This window comes from Nelumbo nucifera, chromosome 1 (assembly GCF_055504915.1).
Source record: "Nelumbo nucifera cultivar China Antique chromosome 1, China Antique-T2T, whole genome shotgun sequence".
NCBI lineage: Eukaryota > Viridiplantae > Streptophyta > Magnoliopsida > Proteales > Nelumbonaceae > Nelumbo > Nelumbo nucifera.
Window position 1 is genome coordinate 151,761,423 of NC_142649.1, and position 12,038 is coordinate 151,773,460.

A 12,038-nucleotide genomic window follows, 5' to 3' on the forward strand; every position below is an offset into this window, starting at 1 on the left:
TAGTGACTCCAACTTTTTTGAATAGAAGTAAGGATTTGGAATTGTTAATTTTTTGTCAATGTTTGGATGGTTGATAAAGAAAATTTGATAACACTCGAAGGACATTTGTGTCTTTTTCAAATGCCACTTAATGCCTGGTTAACGACAGATACTGGATTGTCACGTTTTGAAAGTTTAGGTATTGAATTGTCGCATTTAAAAGTTCGGGGACCAAAGTGGCACTAGACCCAAAGTATAGGGTACTAATCGAGTATTTTTCCCTTTAATTTAGTACAACTGTTGTAGGTCTGAGGAAGGAAGAGAGCTACTAATGTGGGACCTAATTACCAAGGTGCATGATTTTCCTTGCATTTTCTTTTTTCTCTTTTTGATGATAATTGTATTTGATTTTCCACTTAAAAGGATGCAGTTCATGTTGCTGCATTTAATCAACAATGGCAGTATATAATAAACTCGAAAGAGATAGCATTTAGTTTAGAGAAAATTCCCTGATTTTTTTTTTGGTAGAAGGAAAATTTCCCGATTAGTATCCTGTATTTTGGGTCTACTATCATTTTGGTTCTTGACCTTTAAAATGCATCAATTAAGTACTTGAATTTTCAAAACGTGACAATCCAATATTTATCGTTAATCAATTGTTAACTTGTCGTTAAGTGACATTTGAAAAAGAAATAAATACCCTTCAAGTGTTATTTAATTATCTTTATCAACCATCTAAACATTGACAAACAATTAATAGTTCCAAATCCTTGCCTCTTCCATTCAAAAAAGTTGGGGTCAAGTTTGACTGGGCATTCTAGTGACTCCAACTTTTTTGAATAGAAGAAAGGATTTGGAATTGTTAATTTTTTGTCAATGTTTGGATGGTTGATAAAGAAAATTTGATAACACTCGAAGGACATTTGTGTCTTTTTCAAATGCCACTTAATGCCTGGTTAACGACAGATACTGGATTGTCACGTTTTGAAAGTTTAGGTATTGAATTGTCGCATTTAAAAGTTCGGGGACCAAAGTGGCACTAGACCCAAAGTATAGGGTACTAATCGAGTATTTTTCCCTTTAATTTAGTACAACTGTTGTAGGTCTGAGGAAGGAAGAGAGCTACTAATGTGGGACCTAATTACCAAGGTGCATGATTTTCCTTGCATTTTCTTTTTTCTCTTTTTGATGATAATTGTATTTGATTTTCCACTTAAAAGGATGCAGTTCATGTTGCTGCATTTAATCAACAATGGCAGTATATAATAAACTCGAAAGAGATAGCATTTAGTTTAGAGAAAATTCCCTGATTTTTTTTTTGGTAGAAGGAAAATTTCCCGATTAGTATCCTGTATTTTGGGTCTACTATCATTTTGGTTCTTGACCTTTAAAATGCATCAATTAAGTACTTGAATTTTCAAAACGTGACAATCCAATATTTATCGTTAATCAATTGTTAACTTGTCGTTAAGTGACATTTGAAAAAGAAATAAATACCCTTCAAGTGTTATTTAATTATCTTTATCAACCATCTAAACATTGACAAACAATTAATAGTTCCAAATCCTTGCCTCTTCCATTCAAAAAAGTTGGGGTCAAGTTTGACTGGGCATTCTAGTGACTCCAACTTTTTTGAATAGAAGAAAGGATTTGGAATTGTTAATTTTTTGTCAATGTTTGGATGGTTGATAAAGAAAATTTGATAACACTCGAAGGACATTTGTGTCTTTTTCAAATGCCACTTAATGCCTGGTTAACGACAGATACTGGATTGTCACGTTTTGAAAGTTTAGGTATTGAATTGTCGCATTTAAAAGTTCGGGGACCAAAGTGGCACTAGACCCAAAGTATAGGGTACTAATCGAGTATTTTTCCCTTTAATTTAGTACAACTGTTGTAGGTCTGAGGAAGGAAGAGAGCTACTAATGTGGGACCTAATTACCAAGGTGCATGATTTTCCTTGCATTTTCTTTTTTCTCTTTTTGATGATAATTGTATTTGATTTTCCACTTAAAAGGATGCAGTTCATGTTGCTGCATTTAATCAACAATGGCAGTATATAATAAACTCGAAAGAGATAGCATTTAGTTTAGAGAAAATTCCCTGATTTTTTTTTTGGTAGAAGGAAAATTTCCCGATTAGTATCCTGTATTTTGGGTCTACTATCATTTTGGTTCTTGACCTTTAAAATGCATCAATTAAGTACTTGAATTTTCAAAACGTGACAATCCAATATTTATCGTTAATCAATTGTTAACTTGTCATTAAGTGACATTTGAAAAAGAAATAAATACCCTTCAAGTGTTATTTAATTATCTTTATCAACCATCTAAACATTGACAAACAATTAATAGTTCCAAATCCTTGCCTCTTCCATTCAAAAAAGTTGGGGTCAAGTTTGACTGGGCATTCTAGTGACTCCAACTTTTTTGAATAGAAGAAAGGATTTGGAATTGTTAATTTTTTGTCAATGTTTGGATGGTTGATAAAGAAAATTTGATAACACTCGAAGGACATTTGTGTCTTTTTCAAATGCCACTTAATGCCTGGTTAACGACAGATACTGGATTGTCACGTTTTGAAAGTTTAGGTATTGAATTGTCGCATTTAAAAGTTCGGGGACCAAAGTGGCACTAGACCCAAAGTATAGGGTACTAATCGAGTATTTTTCCCTTTAATTTAGTACAACTGTTGTAGGTCTGAGGAAGGAAGAGAGCTACTAATGTGGGACCTAATTACCAAGGTGCATGATTTTCCTATCTCTTTTTGGTGATAATTGTATTTGATTTTCCACTTAAAAGGATGCAGTTCGTGTTGCTGCATTTAATCAACAATGGCAGTATAAAATAAACTCGAAAGAGATAGCATTTAGTTTAGAGAAAATTCCCTGATTTTTTTTTTGGTAGAAGGAAAATTTCCCGATTAGTATCTTGTATTTTGGGTCTACTATCATTTTGGTTCTTGACCTTTAAAATGCATCAATTAAGTACTTGAATTTTCAAAACGTGACAATCCAATATTTGTCGTTAATCAGTTGTTAACTTGTCGTTAAGTGACATTTGAAAAAGAAATAAATACCCTTCAAGTGTTATTTAATTATCTTTATCAACCATCTAAACATTGACAAAAAATTAATAGTTCCAAATCCTTGCCTCTTCCATTCAAAAAAGTTGGGGTCAAGTTTGACTGGGCATTCTAGTGACTCCAACTTTCTTGAATAGAAGCAAGGATTTGGAATTGTTAATTTTTTGTCAATGTTTGGATGGTTGATAAAGAAAATTTGGTAACACTCGAAGGACATTTGTGTCTTTTTCAAATGCCACTTAATGCCTGGTTAACGACAAATACTGGATTGTCACGTTTTGAAAGTTTAGGTATTGAATTGTCGCGTTTAAAAGTTCGGGGACCAAAGTGGCACTAGACCCAAAGTATAGGGTACTAATCGAGTATTTTTCCCTTTAGTTTAGTACAACTGTTGTAGGTCTGAGGAAGGAAGAATCCAAGAAGGGACTTAGCATCTCCTCACAAAATTGTGCTCACACTGTTTTCACAGCTTTTTCAGCCGTGCATTGGGAACATCTAGAGCTGTAAAATGGGTCGTGCTAGGCCAATACGGCATAGCCCGCTTGTGGTCCACGCAAAGTGCAGGCTGTTCTGGGCCGTGCCTTCCTCCCTTGGGATATTTTGGGGGGGTCGGCCCACGGCCTGAGCCCGTGCAGGCCTGTGCCGTGCCACAGGCTGGTCCATGGGTCCTTGGGCCAGGCCAGGCTGTGGACTATGAAATGTTTATTTATAAAAATTGAAAAACAAATCTTGAAATTTTTATTTTATATGAATTTTGATATATACAATTGTTTATATATATAATAATTAAATAAAATTGAAAACAATCATTTATTTTTATTGATATATTATATACTATATATTATTGTATAATTATAATACATATAATATATTATATATATAAGGGCCTTGTTCGGCCATGCCGTGGATCAAGCTGAGCTGTACCGACCCCATGGACCTAAAACCCCTAGTCCAGTATAACCCGCACAATTGTGTTGTACCTGAAATGACCCGCATATCACCATGTCAAACCATAGGTGCACGACCTGATTTACACCTCTAACATCTTCATACCCGTATCTTTTTATTGATGGGGAAAAATTTCCTATACATGGCTGAAAAATACACCAAATCCGATTTTCTTAACGTTGTGCCATTGTCGCCATTGTATTGTGGTTTGGTGTTGACAGGGACTAGGGAGGCTGTCATTGCAAGTGGGTAAGGTCAGTGGTGAGGGTAAAATTGAGTTTTCCAAAAACTAAAAGTATCACGTGAGATAACATACAAAAGGAATGCGATAGAAAAATAATAGAGAGGTAGTATTTGTCATGTTTCTGAAATTTTAGGAGTATCTTAAGTTCTAAATCTAAGGTGTACTTTTAAGTAATTATCAGATAGTTCAGGGTACTTTAAGTAATTAAATCCATTTATTTTGCAATGCAGAGTTAGGAATTTTACAAGCGCGAGATGAGAAACCAGGTTGCAGTCTGAGAGTGGCCTCTTTGTGCCAAAAAGGTCTTAAGGTTACGACCATATTGTCAACATGTCTACGTGATTCTAGGCAACACTAGGGGTCTAGGGCACACCTAGTGGCCAAAATTTATAATATAAAGAAATAATTTTTAGCTAATTCCTTAGTTTTCTATATTACTTCTACATGCATATTAATTGAAAAAAAAAACAATTCTATTTATTAAAAACATGAAATTTCCTACAAAGCATCATATTTAAAAAAGATACAAAATCTTTTAAATATATTAATTTCATTATTTTCAAAAATAATATTACTATAATAAGAATTTAATAGAGCAATTCCATATCAGTTAGAAACTAAAGAAGGTTTTTAACTTTGTACAATAAAAGTTCAAGATAGAAAGTAAAATAGAAGAAAAAAAGGTTGTAATTGCTGTTTTATTTAATTGAAGAAATAGAGAGGGAAAATAGAAAGAAAAAAAAAGAAACCTCTATTAATTATCTTTTCTTTATTTCATTCTTTCTCTCTCCTAAAAAATCTTTGACCTTTAAATTTCAATACTAAAACATTAAAACAAAATATAAATAATATATAGTATATAATAAATTATATTCACACGCATATTAATAAGATGCATTAATATAAATGATATTATAAGAAGATGGCCTACCTTGTCATTTTTGTCGCTCAGGGAGACGCCTAATTGCCATAAGTGAAGGCATTTGGGGGAAGTGACCAGCCAAAGACATCTAGTCGTCTTGTGACTCCTTGACAAGTTGAGAACTATGGTTAGGACTATATCCATCCTACCCTTGTCAAGGACCACCCCCCAAATAGCTGGGCTCAACATTGGGAAGGAAGCCTGATTGAATTTGATCAGGCATACAAAGGATTGAAGCGTGGGATTAGGTGGGTTAAAACCGAGTTCGGCTTCGGTTAGGGCAAAGCCTGTTCAAGCAGCCTTTACAGTCTTGTGTTAAAAATATCTACCTACTTATGTGCTTTATTTCATGAAGGGATATTCTCAATGTAAAATTGCAAAAGGAAGTTGGAATGGTGTGGACACGGACTTGCCCTGACCGAAGCCGATCTCGTTAAAACAAGTAGCTAACAAGCCCCCACCATCTAGTCCAGAGAGCACAAGATTCCTGTAGCCTAATGATACGTCCATTGTTTATTGTCATTTGGGCCTCCACGATACCATCAACATTCAACAAGAGTATCAGCTTGCTTTTGTAAAAACAACTGTCTGAGCAAAGCCTCTTCTGTTTCCTCTATTTCTTTGGCAAGGCCAAAAATATATATTGGTAGATGCTAATGCGAGTTGGAATTTAATAATTTTCCTTCGGAAAATGGTAGTATGTTGGAATTTAATATTTTTCCTTCGGAAAATGGTAGTATAGTATGTGAAAATCACATAGTGGGATTGGTTAATGAACACACAACCCCTTGTATTGGCATGTATTGCACTTTATGACTTTAGTTCTCATTGGGGGTGCAAATTGGGTGGGTTGGGTCGGGTTTAAGGTCTATCCAGGTCCAACCCTAGGATTTGGACTTAAGGCCTGAGCCTGGATAAGCATGAGGTCAAACTCGATCTTTCCAACCCGTGCCCTGTATGCATTGTAATTTGATGCACTTGGATTGAATTCGGGCCCAGGCTAGACTCAGGTTGGTCAATGAACCTGTTCTAAAATTATTTTCATGCAAATATGTATACTTGTATGTATATATATGTAATTATGTATGGAAATATGTGAATAGAGTTTTTACTTGGAGAAGATCGGGTTCCTTTTCAAAATGAAATTTCCACATAAAGTTAAAAAATACATCAAGAAAGGATGTTTTGGATCAGTAAGAGCTCTTGGTCGTCCTGTTCCAGAAATCTACCAAATTTCCCATTCTCCAAGTCTCATTTAGGCTTCGTTGGCATTTTAGGAAATATATTTACCCAAGGTAAGTACATGTGTTCTTTTTGATTCTTAGGTAAATTATACAAAGACTTTTATCTATAAAAAAACATTGTTAGAATGAAAAAAAATTGTCCCAACACATTTTGCCAACTCCCCCCCTCTACCCCTATGTGGGTTTTATTTACACCTTCACCTATCAGGTTATGATTCACTATCCCTTGAATTTTTATTCATTCCCCATGAAGTTTATGGGATGGACTGAACAATAAAAACCCCAATGACTTTTTTGTGAATCACACATCAATCCAATGGTTGTAAGTTATCCATTACGTTGATGCTTTTACCTTAGGCCCTAGGATATTAGTGGTGGTGCAATCCTTGAAATATGCAACATTTGAAGAATTTTCAGGGTCATAGATCCACCATCCAAAGGTTCATTGTCCCCAAGCGATATGTTCGGATCTCCTACCCATACATCACAACAGCCACACATTGAGATCATCTTTATGTATTTACATTATTTATGGGGAGATGTTTTCAATGTATAGAGAGTACGTGTGGGTAGGACTCTTATGGGTTGGAGATATGAATTTCTAAGTTATTTTCGGCACCTCCCAGCAGTAAGGTTATCCAGAAAATATTTTAAGCCAACCAAAGAAACCAAAACCAAATCGGACTAACTCGACCCAACATAGTCGGTTTTCAAGAAAATCATCGATCTCGATTTGAAAAAAAAAAAGCAAAACCCATTTCTTCCGTTTGGTTGTGATTTATTGTGTTGTAAACTGAAACTGAACTAGTTTAAATGACATCAATTCATTTCACAATAGTATACTACTGGCTCTACTGTAAGCTTATAACAAATAAGTTGACAAAGCTTCCCGCTCAACCCCCATCGGTTTTCCAATGCTAATTACAATTTTACAAACTTCTCGGTCAGTTTCAATTGGTTAAATAAATAACCGGATAAGATCGATTTGGTTGGTCTACATAAAACCAAATCAAACCAACCCATGTACAGCCCTACCCAGTAGGCAGGGAAGAAAACGAGCAATGGCACTACTTTAATAGTTTGATATGTTAAAGAGAACCAATTAAACAGATGACAATGTTTTATTCGAAGCTCAAAAATGCCTCATTTTTGAAATTCATATCTGCTGATCATAACACATTGTTGGTCACATTCACCCAACCATACATCAAAAATATTTATTAGATAAAGTATAGAAATGTTCTCAATGTGTGATTGGGTGAACATAGCCAGCAATGTATTGTGGTCAGCAGATCCAAACTCTCATTTTAGGCTTTTTGCTTGTAAATGAGTCTTTCGTATTTTTTTAATAAAAGTTCGATTAAAAATGTATATAAAATCTGACAGCAAATAAAGTTGTATATGATAGGCAAATACCATTAAAAATGGATTAAAAGGAAGATTTTATAAATAGTTGAAGGCCAGGCATGTTGATAAAATGGATTAAAAATGAAATCAAATAAAGGAACCTAGAAGTATCTCTAATAGATGATAAAATAAAGGGTAAATTACAAAGACCCCCCTGTACTATGGGGTCTGTGACAAAGACCCCCTGCACTTTGTTTTGCGACAAAGACCCTCTTGTATTATGACTGTGAGACAAAGACCCCCTTCCGTTAGTTTTCCATCGAAATCTGTCATTGCAATATTTTTTAATCCCCTTACTACCATTGGGAGAAAAATACTGTTCATCTTCCTTGACCCCATGATATACAAACAACATCAACAATAGACTTTCAAAGTCCTCCCTTTCTTTCTCCAATCTCTCTTCTTCCCCTTCCCGTTTTTCTTTGGTGCATAGGCTGAGTTCGGTTCTCTATTCTGATCAGAACAAGCCGTTCCATATAGAACAGCCGCGGCTTGTTCTCTATGTTCTAAATAAATAAATTAAAAGAAAAAAGAAACAAAACCTCCAATGTGTGTTGGAAATGAATTCAAGGTGTTGGTTGTTGTGGAGAAAACGATCAGAACCTGTCGGATTCATGATTAACATCACACTAATAATTTCAGTGGATTGACAAACCATGAATTTCATTGTACCTCGTCTTCCCCCAACATCCATCAACACACCATTAACTAGTGTTTTGAAATAAGGAAACTAAAGACAGTGGAGAACAATCAGAAGTGAGGGAGAACGTTTATTTGACTGAAGCAATTGCCAAATTTTATTATGAAGGTTAGAGTAGCCACCGTGTTTTCCTGTCGAATGGTTTTTTCTTTTATTTGGAAACTTCTAGCAAAACGTTCTCCACTCTAACCTTCAGTCAACTTCTGCAATTGATGGCGTCAGCTTCTGCTATGAAGAAATGACTATCCGAGTCGTGCTTGGAGATGAAACGAAGCTCAGAGATCGCCTCCGTTTGTTCTAAAACGGAACTCAGCCTCTACACCAGAGAAAAATAGGAAGGGGGAGAAGAGAGAGAGGGAGAGAGAGGGAGGACTTAGAAGTCTGTCGTTTCTGCTGTTTGTGTATGGTGAGGTGGGGAAGATGAACAATGTTTTTCTTTCAAGGGTAGTATGGGGATTAAAAAATATTGTAATGACAGATTTGATGGAAGGCTAATGGAAGGGGGTCTTTGTCGCAAAAAAAGTACAAGGGGGTCTTTGTCACAGACCCCATAGTATAGGGGGGTTTTGTAATTTATCCTAAAATAAAATAAAACAAAGTAGACCGAGATGTGCAATGATGGGAATCACCAAAATTAGGGAACTTGCAAAACACACATAAGATTTACATATAAGAGTTGGACACCACTTTTAATCCAAAAGATTAAGCTATTAGGTAACACACATCGGCCAATACTTGTATATAAGTTATTTGCATTCTTATCTCTTTCCAATGTAGGATTTTACACTAACATGTGCATCACGACAATATCACTGCCATATGTGTAGATTTCTTCTACATGAGGTATTTCATATTCCCCTCAAACAAAAGAGGTTATCATATCACCAATTTTGGCTTGCACCAGACTAGAACCCTTTGCTCACAATCATAAGGAGCGAACTATGGGAACACATTTCCATGGATGGAATCATCATGAGAGATCAACCATTCTTGCTAACTACTTGACCATGAGAAAAACCAACAAAGCCTTGGGAGTCATTGTGTGTTGAGAATGTGTATTTGGCTTTAGGGGTATTGTTGTCTTTTCATATTATTTGTATTTTGTGCGCCCTTACAGGGACATGATTGTAATTTCAGATTTAACATATAATGAAATATTTTGGGTGTGAACAGTAACACCCAATTCTCTTTCGCAACTCTTCTTCTTCTTCTTCTTCTTCTTCTTCCTACACTCAACAACTTGGTACCAGAGTGGGAAGAAGTCTTGGACTAGGTTCCTCTACCAACTCCCGAACTCACGAAGACCTGCTGATGTCAGGTCGTCGTCGGATGACATCAACAGTCCATACAGAAACTGGCAGCAACCCTTGAATCTGGTATACTCTGGTTCGCCTTGATTTTAGGGTTATTGTGGTAAGGTTCTTATCTTCATCTAATGTGTCTACGATTTTTCCCAGATTTTACAATAAAAAATTACAGAAAAATACTGGTTCGATGTTTGGATTTTTTTCTTCCTTGTCTGAGTTCAATGCATGCTTGAAACTTGTTGGTTTTGGTTTATTTGGCATTGCTAAAGGTATGGGAAGTGGTTCCACATCCTTATAACCTCTAATATTTCCATGGGAGGTCTTTTTTCCTTCCTATATTGTTGCCAGTTTAGTTTTGGGCCTCCCATTGGATTCCAGCCGAGTGTTTCCCATCTTTTGTGGGTCTTATGTGTGTCGGTTGGTGGTTGTAGTGCTATAGAACTGTTAAAAGGCCTACCCGACTCAAATGGATGTGCCTAAAGAGTTACAAACCACTTTTGAAGTGCTGTTGGGTAATGTCAATGTCTCCAGTGGTATGATAACCACTATAAAACTTGATGGAACCAACTTCCTAGAGTGGTCTCAATCAGCCAAGCTTACTATCGAAGGTAGGGGAGGGGTAAGCTGGGATTTATTACTAGTAGAGAGGAGGAGTCAAAAGCTGATGACCACACACTTGCTAGATGGGAATTTAATAATTCCTTAGTTATGTCATGGCTAGTGTGTTCAATGCAGCCACATATTGCCCGCAATTATACGTTCCTCTCCACTACCAAGGATATTTGGGATCATGTTATAGCTATGTACTTTCAAGCAAAAAATGCAGCTCGAGTCTATCAACTCTAAAGAGAAGCCTGTAATATACATCAGAGGGAGATCCAGTCTCTATGGGAAGAAATTGATCATTTAGAGAACTTGGAATGGAAGAACCTTGAGGACGGTGAATAGTATCGGAAGTATGTTGAGAAGAACCGAGTGTTTGACTTCTTGGTTGGATTGAATGGTGACTATGATTTTACTCGACAACACATTTTGAGTGCAGATATTGTTTCCCTTGCTACTACATACTCCTTAGTGTAGGGAGAGGAGAATAGAAGGGTTGCTATGATGCAAACCTCATGATGGATCATTTTGCGTACATGTCTTCAAGGTCCAAGTCAAGTACAAACAAACATGATACTAATGAAAAACATGATGATGTGGTATGTGATTACTACAAGAGGCCGAGACATACGAAGGATAGGTGTTGGAAATTGAACCCACATTTGAAGCTTGACAAGTTTAAAACCACAAAGAAGGGTAATGCTCATTTTGCTACTGTTGGAGATGATTGCCCTCCTAATGTACAAACTCCCACACATGGTTCCTCTGATGTGATGGAGAAGCTCAGGATTCTGTTGACTCAGCTTGAGAAGTCTGGGCTCTCTACCTCTACTAGTTCTAGTAATCCTTCCAATGCTTTTGCAAAAACAGGTACTGTACTTACTTGTCAATCTTTTCCTACTAGCTCCCGAATTGTGGACTCTAGAACTAGTGCACATATGACTGGTATGTCTTTGCACTTCACATCTTATAAGTTGGCTCTAGGGAAGGAAAAATCACCGTAGCTGATGGATCTCAAACCCCTATCTCTAGTTTGGGGGAGGTTAAGCTTACTCGTTATATTTCCCTAAGCTATGTCCTTCATGTCCCCCACTTCTACTAGAATCTTTTATCTATTAGCACTCTTACCAAATCTCATAACTATTCAATGACCTTTTTTTCCCTTCTCATTATGTTTTTTAGGATCTGAGAACGGGAATGACGATTGGAACTGAACATGAAGCTGATGGAGTTTACCTTTTTTATCAAACCTCTGAGCAAGGATTAATATGCCGAACTAAGTTATGTCATGATGAAAATTTGAGTTTTTTGAAGTTGTGACATTGTCACCTTGGTCATGTGTCTTTTAAGTCCATTAAATTTTTGTTTCCAAACTTATGTCAGTCTAAGTCTAGTTTGGGTATGCAATGTGAAGTTTGTCATCTCTCAAAACAATGTAGAACTATATATCCTGCAAGTAATAGGAGTGATGTTGCTTTCAAATTGATACACACTGATGTTTGGGGCCCATACTATATTCCATGTATGGGCGGCTATAAATATTTTATATTGTTCATTGATGACTAGTCTAGATATATTTGGCTTTACCTGATGAGAGTAG

General features: G+C 36.2%; 1 non-coding gene across 1 annotated transcript; it reads right to left on the reverse strand.

Annotated features, from left to right (window-relative positions):
* Positions 1-8,420: 8,420 nt before the first annotated feature.
* On the reverse strand, positions 8,421-8,505 carry LOC148804002 (small nucleolar RNA snoR14). Its single transcript, XR_016081792.1, has one exon. It is a non-coding gene; the product is annotated as a small nucleolar RNA snoR14 (small nucleolar RNA).
* Positions 8,506-12,038: the final 3,533 nt, after the last annotated feature.